This window comes from Nothoprocta perdicaria, unplaced genomic scaffold (assembly GCF_003342845.1).
Source record: "Nothoprocta perdicaria isolate Ctin4 unplaced genomic scaffold, notPer1 scaffold_214, whole genome shotgun sequence".
NCBI classification, from domain to species: Eukaryota; Metazoa; Chordata; class Aves; order Tinamiformes; family Tinamidae; genus Nothoprocta; species Nothoprocta perdicaria.
Genome location: NW_020455360.1, coordinates 1,010,200 through 1,024,047, shown reverse-complemented (window position 1 = coordinate 1,024,047; position 13,848 = coordinate 1,010,200). Strand labels below are relative to the sequence as shown.

General features: G+C 44.2%; 1 protein-coding gene across 2 annotated transcripts in view; it reads left to right on the top strand.

Annotated features, from left to right (window-relative positions):
• PEAK1 (pseudopodium enriched atypical kinase 1) overlaps window positions 1-13,848 on the top strand; it is an 80,703-nt gene that overhangs the window by 37,083 nt on the left and 29,772 nt on the right. The gene's annotated exons all lie outside the window — the stretch shown is intronic.

Genomic DNA, 13,848 nt, shown 5'->3' with positions numbered 1-13,848 from the left:
GCCTTGCAGTTCGCGTTACCTGCTCGTGAGTCCCCTCTTGAGCACRGGGGCAGCCTTCTGCAGGTGCCCAGAGGTGAGTGTCGCCTTGCAGCGRCTGCTGTGCCTGTGGCCGCGGTGGCAGAGCGCCCCGAAAGGGCTGTCGTGCCAAAACCCAAGCAGAGTCTGCTCTAACACCTAACGCCTCGTTTTAACAGTCACCTCGGAACGCCTGGCAGGTTGTTATCTGAGACTTTATTGCAATTGTTGTTTCTTATTTTAGTGTTTTTATCTCRCTTGAGATTTAATGCAATTAGAAGCAACCTGTGGAAAAATGTGTTTCTATTATATGCTAGCTATTGTTGTTCCAGTCAAAACGGTGAAGCAAATCAAACAGGAGGTAGTGGAAGTGATTAAACCAAAAAAAAAAAAAGAAAAGTAAAAGGCAGGTTTCCCAAGGGAAGCAAAAGGYATCCGTGCGCTTCTGGTTTTGCTCTGCGTTTCTGGGCTGGCGTGTGTGTCTGGAATAACTCTGCTGAGGTGAGCCTGTGCTGGAGAGCGATGCAGCTGGAGATCCTATAGCTGCATCTCCAGCAGGAGGCACGTGCAGGGCACATATCTGGAAAATCCACCCAGGGAGTTCGAGGTAGCAGCATGCACGGCTAGGGCAAAACATGCAGCTCCTCTATTGCAAACTGTGCATCAGAGGGAAGTGCCCATTTGCTTGGGCTGGCTCAGAGGCCGAGCTGCTCTCCTTGCCCTCCTTGCCCTTTGGTGCTTTCTTATTGCTCTGTGTATTTAGCCTTGTATTAGGTTTATAATTTTATTTAACGCTGTTTTGCAGAATCATTTTTCTGAGCAGGCTTTCCTATCACTAGCCCCGYATTACAGTCGTCTCTGTTAGTTCACAGCGCCAGCGATAGACTTGAAGTTACAGAGGCTTAATCGGGAGCAAGCAAGATGCTGCGTGCCGGGCTCGCCCTAGAAACACGGTGTTTGCGAGGGGAGCTGGCGGGGTTTAAAGGCTGCCCTTGCTGTTTGAGCCACAGGAAGGCTAGGCTGGGTTTGTTTTTGTGGCTCTGCCRTTCGCTTTGCTGTCGACAAGGGCGTTGGGGAGATGCAGAGAAGCACAAGCAGCTAAACCTGCCTTCGTGCAAGTGATCCCAGAGACAACCCGTCCATAGACTTCATTTTTCAATTGAGAGTTGAACAGAAATTCAAATTTTAAGATCATTAGTTTATTACTATCAAGCTATTTTAAGTACTATGAAGCTATTTAAAGCCTCGGATGTAATAATTAAAAAAAAGACAACATCAGAAAGGGCCACCTGAAAAATGTTCTCCTCTTTGTGGGTTTCTGGTGCTCCCATATTTGTGCTCAGATCGTCTCTGTGGTTGTCTTGGACTCTGTGGAATGGAGGGAACAGTCATTTCTTCCTCTTTCCTCCTCYCCATTCCGCCTTTTTGTAAGGAACTGATCAAATGCTTAGAGTACAAATGCCGTGYATGAATATTTATAAGAACTTTTATAACATTTAACAAGGCAATGCTTCATGGCTGTCTCCTCGTGAATGCGCGTAATAAAGTACCCATCATTTCTTTGAAGTTACATTTGCTCTCTATTAGTTTGATGGCAGATTGATAGGAGCTGTAGACTCCTTCGGGCGGGTGGGCAGCGGTGGTTGGAGATGACAAAACACAGAAAGCAGGGCTGTTTTCCCTACTTTTCTCATGCAAGGCTTGTGTTTAACACTTAATACGTTTCTCATACAACATTTACATTTAAGTCATAGAAAATTACTGGATAGAAATCTTCTAGCTGCATTGCATAAATACCTGAAACCCTGCATAAATACTTGATACCCTGCATTTATAGCTTGACCCTGCAAGAAACAGTGTTAAATGCCTTCTGCTTGAAATGCTGACACCGTGTTGAGCGATTGAATGGCCCTAGAGTGCGCTCTGCAAACCACTTGCACCCTCCTATTAATGCAAAAACATGTTTTAGCTTCCACTTTGGCTGTGCATTATCGCCCAGGAATACGGCGTCCTGTGAATGTCTAATTGTGTATGAAATACGGAAAGTGTAATGCAGCCATTTCTGAAAGCAAGTGGAAAGCAGCATCTGTTAAWAGCAGTGTTTATTCACTTGACATCCGTTAAGGATTTGAATCGGATTTAGCATTTGAGCATCAAAGGTGGATGAGAAATAAGAAAGATTATAGGAGGAGGAGAATAAGTGGGGTGGACGAGGATACGTTTTGCCCATTATCAAAGCTGGAGAAGGTTTCAGAATTGGGTAACTGAGTTTAAATTTGTTATAACATAATGACCTTTCCTCTCCTCCACTTAAAAAAAGAAAAGAACTTGTGGGGCGTGTGCTCTAATGTTACTGCATTTGTTAAAGGTTTATAGTGTTTGAGCTGAATTTATTTTTTTGTGTTGGAAATTATTTAATGGCACATTGTAAGTGGAATGTAAGTCTACATGAATCTATTTCAGTAAATACTCCCCAGAAAGGAGCCTTCCGGCAGCCTCAGCACCAGGATTGCYGATTTCCCCATCCATGGGCAGAGCCAGTGCTCCGGCAGCAGCGGGAGCCGGCGCGAGCCCCTTGCTGTAGGCAAAGCCCCATCCTGCCACGTGGAGGCAATCACAGCAGGTATCCAGATGTGTGCAGCTGGACTTGAGCGCGTTGTTCCCAACTCCCCTATCCTCATGGACTATTTCTGTAACAGCATCTTCCAGGCAGTTAGCAGATTTGTATCTTTCGTTGGAATCAGCTGGTTGTCTAAAGTAATTTTCCATGGATTCGCTGCCAGCGTGGAGTTTTAGTAGATGGTGTCTTCTTAATCTGGAGTCCTCTTTTATCTGGTCACACTTGCTTTGCTTGTAGCCTGTGATGTATATATTTTGTGTATTAATTTAAGGATCTCTGAAATATACCAGAATATTTCATGATTATAAGCTCTTCCGTTTTATATAGTGTGCATATAGATGTGTGTATAAATTTATGTAAAATATATGCAATAGTTTCCTCTCAACTACTGCARTACACAAACCACACACATAATGCATGTGGCTTTTTAAAGAAGGCACTAGTTAAGTGACTTTTAGTCCCTCAGCTACTACTATTCTTGATTGTTCTTTATTTTAGGTAGTGGTTAAGCRAGTGGTAATCTCTTCTGAAACTTTTGGGCACAGTAATTTTTAGAATCACTTTCACAGTTTGAAAAGGTGAAGTGGAAGAGACAGCACCACCAGTTTACTTTTCAGTTCAWCTTCTATACTTGCAGCATTAGTTATCCCCTAATAATACGGCAGTCATATTAAATGAAAGTAATGGTTTTCACTTGTGCTTTAGCTCAGTTTGCCAGGCTGATAAGATACCAATGTTGGAGCCATCTGATGCACAACTCCTGAAAACCTAAGGTTCACAACTTAGTTGTCAGTTTAAAAAAAGAAAGCAGTCTCGTAGGCTCTGGTGTGAGTGGGTTAGTAACAGTAGTGATGCTGAAATGTGGTGTAATAATCCCATGCATGCATCTACAAGAAAACAGAGGAAATGTGCCCAAATTATTGTGGGATAATGCATCAAATGCATCCAAACAGCCTGAAAAACGACAATCTTTAGATGTAATAATTACAAGGGGTTTTGAAACACATTCTTCAAAGGGAACTATCTTTGGAAATTGAACTTCAAAAAAAAAAATCAGATGAGTTTCTAAATCAGTTTGGCAGTTCCTCCTAACTTCTTTTCTGAACCAGTATTTTTAGCCTGTAAAAAATAAAGCGTGTGCCAGGAAATGAAAGGGCATAGCGAGCAGTGCGATTCCGGGAACCTTTCGAGATTTTGATGTGTCTATTGATCATGACATATCAAGGGTTCGCAGAGACCTGCGGCAGGATTTATTTCATTATTTTTGCATAGCCTCAACCTAGTTATTCTGCCAACAAACCTGGCCAAAAAACCCCTGCTGAACAAGGCAGGTTGCTAGATTTAACKTGGTGTCTTATCTACAACTGACTAGTACAAAACTGYTCTGCTTCRAGTGCATTGCACTGGGCAGGAKGGAGAAATCTCTCATCTCCTGCTCYGGTTCTTTAGCGCGGTGCTGCTGCCATCAGTGATGATGTTACCTGCTTTCAGCATGCAACCTCTCAGTAGCTCCTGCTGGTTTCCTCCCCAGCTCCTTGGTCTTCAAATTTTAATGCGTCATCAAAAGGGTGCCTTGGCTGAAGGGTGAAAACTGGATTTCAGGCTGCTGTTACTTGTGAAATGTACTACAGCGCCTGCACRTCCCAAGGCAGCGATTGAAAATCCTTTCTAATTTGTCTTACTTGAGATTTAACAGAAATCATCTGCTCGGTGTTTCAGACTATCTCTATGCATAACCATTCATCTGGGCTGCTCCGAAAAGAAGAGTGTGAAAATAAGACATGGTTAATGTACCAGTCTTCCCTGCCCGGAGAACAAATTTAACAGAGGGCATCAGCGACCCAGACCCCCGTGCATCTCCCCGCTGCCGGCTCTCGCTGGCGCTGCGGTGCCGCGCTCTGGGTGATCGCCGTGAGGGAGCCGGAGCCGGCGCGGGATGCGCCTCATTGGCACCGAGGTGCCTTTGGAAAAGGCAGRAAAGCAGGAGTGGAAATGGCACGTGGAGCTGTGCTCTGTACCCAAGGTGCGCGCCAAGAAATGYGGTTGCCCTCTGTTCCCTTCCATTTTCTCTTCACTGCTCTTGACCATTAAATGGCACCTGAAAGCAAGGATTAAAAATATTGTATTTTTTCTGTAGGGAAAATATTCTAGGAGGCCTTGAGAGAAACGTCTRCAGAGCAGAGCAGACCTACTTCACTGGGAACCTCACTTGTGTGATATACTTGTCTCAAGCAATGCAGGGGCCAAAAGTCACTAGTGGGGAAAGGCTTGAGAGGCTTGTTTTACAGAGAAGACTTAAGAGCCCCATTTTCTTTCTTCTTTTTTTWAAAAATGGAAAGAAGAAATTCAATAGTTGTACTTAACTTCTTCTTGAGAGTAAAAGAAATACAGTAGTGTTACCTGATATGTCTGCAGTGGCACCATTTCCCTGGCACTTGGGATAGATCCCTGTGGTTGCACCATGCARTTAATGCCCCTCATTATTACCGGGCATTAGTAAGCCAAATGTGAGCCCACATCYTCTAGACGTGCAGGGCAGAGCACGAGCTCCCTGCAACGCTGATCCCTGCCGTGGCCACTGAGTCACACTGGCCGAAGGAGCTGGGCGCTCTGCAGCACGTTCCCTCTGGAGAGGAAAAGCTCTGGATCTTCAGGATTGTCAAGTGTGAGCAGCAGTTTTCTGACTGGCAATCAGCTCATTTGAGGAGAGCGTTTATATCTCAAAAGAAGAGCTGAAGAAAGAAGTTGAGTACTGTTTCTGGAAACAGAAAGCGTCGCTGATTCCCTTTCTCTTCCCAGCTTTGAAGGAGCTTGTTTACAGTGCTTCAGTTTGATGGTTTTGGCCGTGTCCTGCCCCAGGGAATGAGTGCTGGCTGCATTTCAACCTTGCAATGCTCCAGTACCATCGGCAGCCTCTCCATTAGCAGCTGGGAGACAGCAGGAGCTGGAGGGAAACCCGGAGCGGGAAGGGGCCCTGGGGCTGGGGATGCCCCTTSCTTGGGGCACTAAGCAGCTGATTGCGTGTTCATGCTGCCCACCAAGCACATAGGTCCTCACGGTGGGCTCTCATGAGGAAACTAAGCAAATTAGCCACAAAAGCCACCCTGAACGTAAAGATAAAAGGTAACACAGAGATTCTGTTAAATTTCGTTTCTGCTTTTGTTCCTAGTTGCTTTTAACGGTGCTTTTTTCTGCTTTTAATCCTCTCTGCGTGGGTCATTTTCAAGTATGGAATCAGATTTGCAGGACTGAAATTGCTGATTTATTCCTGCCCTGTGTAATGCCTTTTTCAACGCCCTGTGTTGTGCTGTTAGGCCTTTCCCAACGCCGCAGAGGGAAGCGGCGTGTGACGGGGTCGCTCCGAAGGTGCCGCGCACTGGTTTCKGGAGCTGGTGACACTGGTGACATGTCTGTTCCTCTTCAAACATGTCTCTCCCTATAAAGGAGGTATCAGAGAATAACTGTTGTAAGGCATGTTTTTTTTCTTCTGATTTCAACATTAGTAAACAATAATGTTTAACCTRCTGCCTTATAGCTCATTTCATCGCTATAGTTTATGGCTGTAGATTAAAATTTATTGCATTCATTATGTCTGGTAAAATAGTTTATTCGAATGAATAAGTGACATACTAATTAGGAGAGTAGTCTGAGAGAGGATAAGCTGCTTGAATTTGCTTTGATGGCCAAAAAAAATGAGCTGTAACCAGTTTCTCAAGGTTATCGGAGACTCTCAAATTGGAATGTCTTACTTTGATCTTAAATGCAAGGAAGAAGTGTGAGGAGCCGGTTTCTCTGTGATGGGAAAAGGAATGAGATTTTAAAGGAGTCTAGTCCTCTTTTCCAGCCACTTGCTGCACCATGTAGCAAGTGAGGTTTGTTAGGATATGCTTTGTTTTTATTTATATTTTCCGTATGATTCTTCCAAAGTTAAATTGTTTGCGTTATTTTAGGGAAAAATCCCCTTCGTGTCAATCTTCTGCCATCTTATTCTAATTTTTCTCTCCTGGACATGACATTTAAATAGTACTAAACTTATGTGGCTTTTTCATATGGCTTCCTTACCTTTGCCATTAGCACCTCCTTATATATTCACATATATATATATATTTACTTATATATTCACTTATATATTCACTTATATATATTGATTGATGTGGATGGTGCCAACAAATACGTTAGGGCAACACCCAGGCACCTGCCCCAAGGAGTCTGCAGCCCCAGGCCCCCGTTGTCCAACATCGTACACGAGCTTGTGCTCATTAAAAATTGAAACGAACACAAAAACCTTTCCAGGGCTCACATCTAAGCCTGACATAACCAAGAGTGACAAAACAAGGTAAGGGCGAGGAAAGGGAAGCAGGCCGTGCCACGGAGATAAGTTATGGTAGCAGTGTCCCTTAAACGTTCGTGTGGTTTAGGATACGAAAGAAGGAGGAGGTTTTGGTAAAATGAAGAAAAAGAAATCGCGTTGCTATTCAAAGGGTTCGTATCTTGCAAGAAGGGAGAAGGGTCTTGCAGGAGGGAGGCCGGGTGTAAACACTGTTGAAGTCTCYTAAGTGGAGACTAAGGGAATAAGCTGCCACTGAGCAAATTTTCTGCTTAACTCGGTTAGTTAATGCTTGGTTTAAGCACAGAAATTGGAAGGTTTAAATTTATCCCAGCTGATATAACTGTTGATATCTCATCATCTGCATAAATGTCTAATGTATTTCTGAATTCAGCTGACCTCTCGGTCTCTTGGGCCAGGAAGCGTTTGTATGAAATAACTTTCTTTCTACAGATTTAAACAAGCTGCCTCTCAGACTTGTTATTCTTGTTTTATGGGAGACTAAATGGGAACACTCAGTCTGTCTCCTTTACATTATTCATCATTTAATACATTGCAAACATGTTATTTTATTTGCCTGATTTCTGAACTAAGCTATCCTAATCTCTTTAGTTTCAATTAATATGGAAAGCTTTTCACATCACTGATTTTCTTACAATGAAAGCATATAATTTGCTGACTGCCTTGCATATTTTGCTGCAGCATTTACATGTCCTGCTGTTGCTCGTTTGTGAAAACTTAAAAAAAAAAAGAAAAAAAAAAGAAAAAAGAAAGAAAAAAGGAAAAAAAAATATTTTGCCTGTTATTTCACTACCTGGTAGGAAAAAGCAGTGCACGTTTCCTTTACAGAAATAAAACACCTATCCCATTCATACTATACTTATCTCTAAACTTATCCTTGGTTTTGGTAAGACCCCACATATTTTTGAGTAGCTTCAGACACTTATTTCTGAAGTTCCTCCAAAGTCTGTGGCTTTACACAATGCAGTCCTACCAGTTGTTGCTCTTAATTTATCAGTTATTTTTAATATATATATTTTAATAATGGCTGATACCATTTTGTTCTTACACTTAATTCTCCCAGGTCTTTATTTAGCACCTCTCAAGGTTCTTGGGAGGGGGCTGAAGCTGATGCAGGGTCATAATTTGGCTTCTCTGCAGTCTCTTCATCTTACACTAAGGCTGCCATCTCCTAATTCTCTTATAAACTCTCTGCATTTGATGCTACCATGTTTTACTTCCTGCTTTTTTTTTAATCTGATCCTTCATATCCTTTCTAATATTACTTTGTTATTTTGCTAGTCACAAGTTACTTTCTTAAGCCAAAGATGATGGATATCTGATTTTGACAGAAGTGAATTTGACTATATGAGGGGTTAAGGGTTAAGGTTTTTGTAACTGGAGGTTGCAGCAGTTCAAAAAGAAGAGTTGAAAGTAAGTTGAAGCTGTAGAACTGATGGATTCAATATTGTGGTMATATTCACTGTTTTCATTTTCCAGCTGTACTCAGCAGAAGGATAATCAAAATATTACTAGGTTTTGTAACTGCCGAAACTTATGTTGCTGTTCTTCAGGTGTTCCGTCCTTGCTGGTTGCAAATGCTTAAATTCTATGGAGATTTAAGGGCCTTATAAAGTTTGTTCTTTGAGATGTTTTCATGTGCCTAAGTAACTGGCAAAAGACACATAGGGCAAGATTTCAAGTGTACAGAAATACTGAGCCTAGGAAAGGTAAGTCAAGGGTAATTACATGGGCCAACATATAGTCGTATTGGTGCATTCCCYGAATCCAGCAAAGGGCTTAATTCGCGTAATTTCACTGACATGTAAACAGAACTGAGACAAACTCAAGTGCACTGAACCTCAGGATGGGGTTTTTATTATTATTCCAGTTCCCTTCACTTAATGGGCTTGTCCTTCGTGTGCTGCTGCCTCGTGGAACATTGTACAGGAGCCTTTTTAGGAAGCAAAGTAAACAAGCTATTTATAAGTCTGACTTACCTTATTGGGTCTTCAAAAAAAAAAAAAAAAAAAAACCAAATCAAAAACTTGGGCCTCAAAGCCAGTGTGAGAGCTTGTCCGGCTTTGTCTTCTAAATGGGATGCTAAAGGATCCAAAGCGATCACTTGTCTAGATCCAAAGAAATTTCTTATCTCTTCCCTGCTACAGGGAGCTACCTGTATTGGTAATTCCATGGCAGGTAAATTTTAAAGAAATRCCCGTTTTTCTTATGGCAGATTAGAGAGTGTTCAGCTTGAGGCAGATATTTGCTCCTGTTTGTTTCTTATTTCTATAATGCTTTTCCTTAGGGGCCTTAGATGGCAAATACATATTTGTGGGTTTCCTTCCCTTACGTAGCTTTTGAAACTTTGATGTAACTTAAATTCTTTTTAACTGAGAGCACATGTTGAGAAAGCTGCGGAGGTTAAAACCAGGAATAGTGCAAGGGTGTGTCCCTGATTTTTTCATAATGTCTCACGGCAAATTTGGAACTCTTTATTTTTTCCGTGTTTTGGTAGTGATTCTGTTCTCCGTTCCATCCATCGCAGCCCTCCTATTTCAGCAGCAGAGTGCACTCAGGTCCAAAGAGCRACTCTGAAGCAAGCTAGGAACTTTTTAGTCAGTTATTGTCTCCTTGGTAGTACTTGAATTAACTATCTGAAAGAATTATTTTCTAGCAAAAATARTAAATTTAGCATTTATGGAAATTTCCATCTGTGCTTTCCGCCGTATTCACAGCTCCAGAGTTGTTGCAATGAACAGATATTTGATGAATATTAGTTTCCCGTTCTTTCCTCACATGCTGCTTACAAATTAAGTGCCATGATTCACTGAATATGGCATCACACTTGAAAAACCAGGAGATTTGGTTGCTATTTCTCGTCTTTCACCACCTGGATTTGAGACTTTGAGGAAGATATTGAGTCACAGTTCCTCTCTCTGCAAAATCTCAGYTACTGCCTGCACTCACCTTTGCAAAGTGCTGTGAGATCTGAGAGTGCAATTCTCATGTTTTTAAATACTGATATTTTAATTTTTATCTGCAACGTCTGCTGCAGTACTGGATGGCATTTTAGATGTTTCTTACTTGATTTGCATTTCATAATAAATGCTGCAAGATGAGTCAAAGCAGAGTGCTTTGGGGTGCTGAGTTTGAACACGCATGTGTATCTCAACATACCCAAAAATTGGCTTCTCTAACTGAAAAGCTCTTCCGTCCCTGCTTTTTTTCATGTAAGTAGCAGCCATTGCAGTAAGTTTCTCTTGGGCTTTGCTTTCCTTTGAAGTTCTACCAAGGATCTCAACTTGGAGAAGAAAATTTCATTTCTTTTAGCAGCATGAAGGACATGCCCTGGGTCAGTAAACCTGACACTGGCCAAGATGGAGCGTTTTTAAGCCTGCGACCACACAGGTGGGACAGTACATAGGAGTGGGAGGTTTTTCTTCCAGTGCATCTCTTAAAAATTTGTGATTTTATTGAAAAGAGAGAGAAATCAGATATCGGCAGCTGTCTAAATCAGCTCCCGAATTGATTCTTGCTGTGTGGCACTTTTATTCGTGCTCTGCTACGCTGGGGCTGCTGTTCCTGAGGATGAGAGACCATCCACATCGCTGGCGGTAGCTCAGCCCAGCCCGCAAAGCCAGGGTGGTTTGTGGTGCCCGGGCACTGCCCTGTAGCTCTATTCCCACTGCTGATTTCTCAAGCTGTGGACGTTGCTGTCAGTGGTGAGAGCTCCGTGGGTTCTCGCTGGCTATTTAGTGGACYGTTGTCTCTTAAGAAGATCGATCGGTGAAATTTATTCTGCAGCATAAACGTTGTGGGCCCATTTTCATAATGGGGAATGCTGAAGCTGAATGCCTTTTTCTGCCAGGAGAACACGCAAAAGGAAAAGTGGGAAGTTTCTAGTGGTCTTGGAATGCACRGAGGAGTGGTGGTGTCACAAGTGATGAAGTGCACACTTGTGCACAGTGCTCAGCAGCAGAGCAGGCGTTTGCTTAAGAGGAGACTTTTGCAGCATGCAGCATTGAAAACACWTGTCTAATAGGTGCATTCATTTTAATATGCTCGTTCATTGAGCAGGCCTGATTAATTAGTGCGTGTCACCATCTGGTACTTACCGAGACTATTCATTTTTAAAATGTTGAAATTGTAGGGAATGTTGCACACCAATTAAGTTCCTTTTAATTGGATTATGTTAGTATAAAGTATTACTGGAGAAGGCCTTCATTGCGATTCAGGCAGCATGCGGCTGAGGGAGACCTGCCAGGCTGCAATTGCGAAGAACAAAGGGAGCTGCTGAAATGCGTGTTTATCACATCTTTGTGCTCTCAACAAAAAAGATGCCACTAAATAGGAGCCACAAAAATGCTCCGTGCAGGGTTCGGCTTCCCTGGCGATGCCCGGCTGCAACGCTCGGTCTGGGATTGTCTTGCAGTGCCCCAGAAGGTGGAACCTGCTCTTGCCCTTCCACGTGTGTGACACCGAGGTCGGGGTGTCACACCCCTATAGGCTGAGCCTCCTGTTGCTGCTGAATGGGCCACGTCGCTGCTGGTCACTCCGCTCAGGCCTTCGAAGGTGGTAAATTCTCTGCGCCCAKTGCACCGCTGAGCGAACGAAGCATCGCGATGTGCGGCTGCAGCACCACGGTAGGGGCAGAGCTGGGTGCATTTTAGTTGCTCCATGTCGTCGCACTGCAGCGTTTCCAGGTCTGGTGAGAAGTGATGCTCTTCAGCTTGCAAGGGAAGCTTTGAGGTTGAGGGATGAAAGGCACAACGTCGACACACTCCGCTTGCTGTCAACGCTTCCTTCAGAAGCCTAATGCTATTCTGTTTTTAACATCTCAGGTTATTGTTGCCTGGATTTTGCTGAGATTTCCTATCTTCAAGTAACTCAYCCCAGCTAGTGGTGGCACTGGAGGCAGGAGCAGCACCGGTGTCTACCTGTTCCCCAGCACTTCCATGGGCTGTAAGTGCAAACAGTGTAGCTGAAAGGTACCCGGAGCTCCGCAGCAGCCTCGGGGCTCAAGTGGGGACCTGTCCGGGTTCTGCAAACAAGCAGTGTCTGCACATCTGAGCCCAGGGAAGTCGTTCCGTGCGGTTTCAGCGCCTGCGATGGTCTCTGCTGCCCCCAGCACACTGGAGCGGCTAACTGCAGCTGAAGCAGAGTCCTGGACCCGGGTGTCGAGGGATTTCGTGTTAAAAGAAGCCTTCCATTCTAGCTGTTTTCTGGCTTATGGTAGCRATCCTATGGTTGAAACAATACATGTGTTTTTTTTTTTTTTTTTAAGGGAGAGGAAGCCATCAGAAAAATCACTTCAATTTTGCATCGGCAAAGAAATGGGCAGACCCTTTTTTTAGAGTGTAACTACCCGCTTGCAAGCAGGAAGGTCACAGTGAGTTCAGCTTTCCGGCTGCTCCTGGACTCACAGTAAGAAAGAAGCACCATATTACAAGCCTTTCACATCCACGCAAATGAAAAAAAGCAGTTTTCCTCCTGCCAGCAGGTGCAGATTTCCCCTTTGCTGGAGTTGCAGGCAGGGTCAGAGCACGTTGCAGGGCTGCTTCTCCCAGGGCTGCCTGAACCCCATCTGTGCCTTATCAAGCCCTTCAGCCCAAGGTTGGTCTCCGTTTCACAGTCTGTGTCAAAAATCACATTAAAGCATGTGGTTGTTTTTCAACCACGTGCAGTAGGTGCTGAAGTGTGGACAGTTTAAAATATATAATATATATACATGCATATATATGTCTTGTTTTCTGTCTGACTGTGCACATCTGCATTCCTACCCACATGTTTGCCTCCGTTTTAGCTTCGAGCTGGGTGGCTCCGCGCTCCTCCTGGGGTGCGCAGCGCCCGCCCGCTCCGGGCAAGCGCGGCCGCCTCGGCACCTCGGAGCGAGCGGCAGGAAAAGCGCCGAGCAATTAGGAGCCTGCAGGAGAACATGAAATTCTTGTCTTGTGGAAGGTGTGAAGTAGGCTGGTTTCTCATCATTTTACCCGATACTAAGAGCAGAAAATGTTTAGCCTAAAAGACCGTAAAAGGGTTGGTCTGTGCTGGAACTCCGGGGCAGGAGGAGGTTGTGCAGTCTCTGAGGAAGCRGAATCCTTAAAACAGCACACATGGGCACTGGCCCTCTGCTTGAGACTGTTTGCTCAGAGGTTTTATGTTACGCAGAAATGCATTTTCCAGCAATAGGATTTGAGTTAGCACACGATTCTGCTCATTCTTGCTTTTGTAGGAGAATTATTTCTCGATGTGTTTTTTCTGGTTGCAGTACATGGGCTTGTGAAGTGTTGAACCAACAAATCCTGGCAGAGTTCAGAAAACTAAAGCATCATTTAACTCAGCGTGTGTATAAAACAAAGGCTGAATGTTGGGGTAGATCTCCATCTGGCAGAGCTTATATCTGTTAGGTCATACAGAGAAAGCTTTTGGCACTGACTTTTTGGCACGAAGCTTTGTCTGGAAACATATTTAGTGGAGGTACGAAGCGGGATCGCTCCGGCAGCTCGGCAGTGTCGGCAGCGCAGGGCTCCAGCCCCACCTGGTGTCGGATGAGGACCGATGTTCCAGCCGGCCCGGTGCCAGCACCGGGCGATGGGCACATTCATCCCAGCATCAGGTTTTCCTACTGGTTTATCTGGCTGCTACCCTGGTGAAAAGCCTGGTGGCAGCCTTGGTGAGCGCAGCAGAGTGTCTCGTGGAGGACTGAAATTGCAGAGCCTCTGAGAGCTGCTGCTTTCGGTTTATTAGTATGATTCAAGGCTACCTGTGCCTTCAGCAGGTGCATTTGCACACAAAGCCGATCAGAAGGAATATCAGCACATGGGTTGTCGATGCCTGTGTTTACAGAGGTAGTGCTGGATTCATGGAGACTCCTTCACCTTGG